Genomic DNA, 5012 nt, shown 5'->3' on the forward strand with positions numbered 1-5012 from the left:
GGCTAGACCGTCCAAATCCACAGCCTCTTTTTTTCCGGTCTTCCCGGTCTACCAAGGACCCGGCCCGCCGAGACCGGGTAGTCTGGGTCCTCCGGAGGACCCGGCCTGTCGTTTTGGACACAGCCTATATTAAGCTATAGCTTTATTTATTTTATTTAGCTAAACTTATGCTACTTTAACAGTTAGCTACTCTTTTGCTTTTAGCTACTGTGCTACATTTATGCTACTTTAAGCTACTATTTTTCTATTTTAAACTATTTTTCTATTTATTTATTTAGCCTGCCTTTCACTGCTTTAGCAGATGGCTAACCTTTGGCTACTTCCACACTTAGCCAGCCTTTCATTACATGAGCTAATGCTCTGGTAATTTATCATTTCAGCTAAATTGTTGCTAACTTTAGCTTCGAGCTAAAGGTTTTATGATTTTAGTTATCGTCAGGCCTCTCCTGGAAGCCGTTCTTCAGTTTGGTTGAGGTCAGAACTACAGCGCCCTCTGCTGGACTGGAGGAGACCTCCAACTGTTGAAGACCAAACATGGACTAAAACTGAACAAAAGTAAAAAAGGAACATTTATAAAATATAAAAGTTTATCCTGACAGGTTTAATCACACAATTCTTTTTGTTTTTAATGTTTGGTGAAACTAAACGGAAACCAATAATCTGTTTTAAAGCTAATCATAATCATCTATATTTATGAAGTTTTAAACTGAAGGTTTATAAACTGAGTTTTCTTTTAACTCCCTGTCACAATACACAACTTATGAAACATATTTTATGTTGAAATTGCTAATAAAAGTTATACATTTGATCAATTTGCTAGAAGTACATTATGTACATGCCAAAAAGAAGCTTCCTGATCATTTTTTCAATTCCAGCTTCAACGCAGATATCTTTAAAATGTTCATAAAGTTGGCTATTGTGGCAGGGACTTTACACATAATTTAAAAAAAATTTTTTAATTTATGGGTGTCATCATTGATGAAAAGCTGACATGGAAAACACATTAATTATTTAAGAACAAAAATTGCTAAATCGATTGGAGTACTGTATAAAGGAGTTATTCAGTGATAGAGCTTTGTATATGTTATATAACATAATAATTGTTCTGTAAAACATGTAAAACAATTATAAACCCTATTTCTGTTTAACAGAAAAGAGCTGTAAGAATTATTACTAGAAAACATTACTGTCATCCATCAAATTAACTTTATCAGTTGAAGTTATTGAAGTTCTCTGAGTTGGTTGATTATAATATTTTACAGTTTATGTATAAGGCTCATAAAGGTATATTACCTTTAAACAACCAATTAAATTTTGTTAAAAGAAAACGTTATGATCTGAAGGGGTAGAGATGTTTGTGAAACCTGGATCTCAGACCAGTTTGAGGGAGTGGTGTACTTCCATACAAGGAATAAGATTATGTAACAATCTGGAGAGTGATGTTAAAAATGATCAGTTTGTGTTTAAAAGAATGATAAAAGTGCCTTTGTTAAAGAAATATGAAACAATATAAAGTGTATTCATATGAAATGATGTTCAACAAGGATTTAAGGTTATGTTTAGTTTTTCTTTTTTCTAGATTATTATCGTTTAAAAACATTGATTTTGTGAGGAAAAGGCGCAGATACTATAAGATTTTTTCTCTGTCGCCTTTCATTTTTATTTGTAATTTGTATTTTTATTGTACATAAATTTATTTTGTTTTTTTTTTTAAAGAAATGAATAGTTTTCAACAAAAAAATCAGAGCAATTCATAGAAATTTTGATTTTTATTTCAGAAAACAAACATGAGAACAAACATCGTTTATATTGTTTTATTTGTTCCAGACGCTGTAGAAAATGTGATTTTCAGACTGAATTTTGTGTTTAAGATCAAACATGAAGTTTTGATCTGAACAAAAACAGAAAAGTAAAACAAAACTTCTTTGTGAGATTTTAACTTTTGGCTTCAGGTCTCTTTGGGTCCCTTCAGGATCAGGTCCATGTAGGCTCCGGTCACCAGATCCTCCTCTGAGACTCCGAGCYGGTCCATCAGGTCCACGGCTATCTGGGGACCAGAACCACAACGACTATATTTAATAAAAATAAACCTCTGACTCAGCAGTTTCACTAATATTTAAACTGCAGATATGATACAGGGAACATTTCTTTATAAACAAATTAAAGTAATTTAAAGAGCAAACAGAGGAGAAAACATCAGAGGAGCCTGATGTGAAACATCAACTCTGCAGCTTTAATCTGACAGATTACAGGGATTTACCTGCTGTCCCTGCTCTACGCTCTGCTCCGCCTCCATCACCACCTGTTCAAACAGAAACCAGTCCAGTCAGCAGGTTTAAAGCCTCACAKCTCAGCATCAATGTTCACCTGTCAGAGCCGCACCTGTTGGTCTGATCTCAGCCTCTCTGAGCTCTCAATCTGACGGGATGTCCTCCAGGCCGACAGATTAAATTAAATTAGGACGCTTGGATACAACGGTTTATTACAGGAGCCACGCTGAGCTCGACATCGACAAATTTTTATTAAATCTGTGAAAGATAGTTTAACTGTCCTAAACCTGACCTAAACCTGACCTAAACCTGACATAAACCTGTCCTAAACCTGACCTAAACCTGACCTAAACCTGTCCTAAACAAACCTGTCCTAAACCTTACCTAAACCTGTCCTAAACCTGACATAAACTTGTCCTAAACCTGACCTAAACCTGTCCTAAACTTGACCTAAACCTGTCCTAAACCTGACCTAAAGCTGTCCTAAACCTGTCCTAAACCTGTCCTAAACCTGACATAAACCTGTCCTAAACCTGACCTAAACCTGTCCTAAACCTGACCTAAAGCTGTCCTAAACCTGTCCTAAACTTGTCCTAAACCTGTCCTAAACTTGACCTAAACCTGACCTAAACCTGACCTAAACCTGTCCTAAACCTTTACTAAACCTGTCCTAAACTTGTCCTAAACCTGACAGAAACCTGACCTAAACCTGTCCTAAACCTGACATAAACCTGTCCTAAACCTGTCCTAAACCTGACCTAAATCTGTCTTAAACCTGTCCTAAACATGACCTAAACCTGATATAAACCTGTCCTAAACCTGACCTAAACCTGACCTAAACCTGACATAAACCTGACCTAAACCTGTCCTAAACTTGTCCTAAACCTGTCCTAAACCTGACCTAAACCTGACCTAAACCTGTCCTAAACCTGTACTAAACCTGACCTAAACCTGTCCTAAACTTGTACTAAACCTGTCCTAAACCTGACCTAAACTTGTCCTAAACCTGACATAAACCTGTCCTAAACCTGACCTAAATCTGAGCTAAACCTGTCCTAAACCTGTACTAAACCTGTCCTAAACTTGACCTAAACCTGACCTAAACCTGACCTAAACCTGTCCTAAACCTGTCCTAAACCTGACCTAAACCTGTCCTAAACTTGTCCTAAACCTGACAGAAACCTGTCCTAAACCTGACCTAAACATGTCCCAAACCTGTCATAAACCTGTCCTAAACCTGACATAAACCTGTCCTAAACCTGTCATAAACTTGTCCTAAACCTGACCTAAACCTGGCCTAAATCTGTCCTAAACCTGACCTAAATCTGTCCTAAACCTGACATAAACCTGTCCTAAACCTGACCTAAACCTGTCCTAAACCTGACATAAACCTGTCCTAAACCTGTCCTAAACCTGACATAAACCTGTCCTAAACCTGTCATAAACTTGTCCTAAACCTGTCCTAAACCTGACCTAAATCTGTCCTAAACCTGACCTAAATCTGTCCTAAATCTGTCCTAAACCTGACCTAAACCTGTCCAAAACCTGTACTAAACCTGACCTAAACCTGTCCTAAACTTGTCCTAAACCTATCCTTAACCTGTACTAAACCTGACCTAAAACTATCCTAAACCAGACATAAACCTGTCCTAAGCCTGACCTAAACCTGTCCTAAACCTGTCCTAAACCTGACCTAAACCTGTCCTAAACTTGTAGTAAACCTGTCCTAAACCTGACCTAAACGTCCTAAACCTGACATAAACCTGTCCTAAACCTGACCTAAATCTGAGCTAAACCTGTCCTAAACCTGTACTAAACCTGTCCTAAACTTGTCCTAAACCTGACCTAAACATGTCCTAAACCTGTCCTAAACATGACCTAAACCTGTCCTAAACCTGTCCTAAACCTGTCCTAAACTTGTCCTAAACCTGACATAAACCTGACCTAAACCTGACAAACCTGATGATGACTGATAAAGACAAACTTTTTAGACATTTCTCATCTCTTTTTCACTTCTGGCTGTTAGGAAATATGTTAGGAAAATAAAAATAAATCTCAGCTGATAACAGGAAAACAAATCTATTGTTTTATATTTTAAAATCATTTAATACCAGGAAAACAAACCAATGTTTAATGAAGGATCTACAGCAGAACAAAAACAGGAAGTTTCACCAGAAAAAACAAACAGATTTTTCATTCAGGTTCTTCTGATTTGAAACGAAGAGTTGCTCACAAAGTTTTAACCTTTTATTTAAAATAAAATCATGTTGGAKCTCAGGTTCACAAAGACTCTCAGCTTCAAACAAACTTTAGTTCTGGATCTGAAAAACTGAGGGGGCGGCCATCTTTGATTTGGAGCAAATGATCACTTTTAGAGTTTCATTGAAATACAGCCTGTGGTTCATGAGATATTTTACTGACAGACAAACAAACAAAGGTACTCATGAAGAGAAAAAACATTATCGCCCAAACAAATCCTTTCTTTAGTTTCCTGTTTCTGCCTTTAGTTACCAGGAAACTGAACCTGTGTGTGTGTGTGTGTGTGTGTGTGTGTGTGTGTGTGTGTGTGTGTGTGTGTGTGTCACTGCGCACTTTATTTGGGGCGTGTTGAGTGCAGACATTGTCAGCTAGCATTCTCAATAGAGAGAGCGACAGACACAGATAGACACGAAGCGAGGAGAGGAAGGAGAGAGAGAGTGTGTGTGTGTGTGTGTGTGTGTGTGTGTGTGTGTGTGTGTGTGT

Source organism: Austrofundulus limnaeus, unplaced genomic scaffold (assembly GCF_001266775.1).
Source record: "Austrofundulus limnaeus strain Quisiro unplaced genomic scaffold, Austrofundulus_limnaeus-1.0 Scaffold836, whole genome shotgun sequence".
Taxonomy (NCBI): domain Eukaryota; kingdom Metazoa; phylum Chordata; class Actinopteri; order Cyprinodontiformes; family Rivulidae; genus Austrofundulus; species Austrofundulus limnaeus.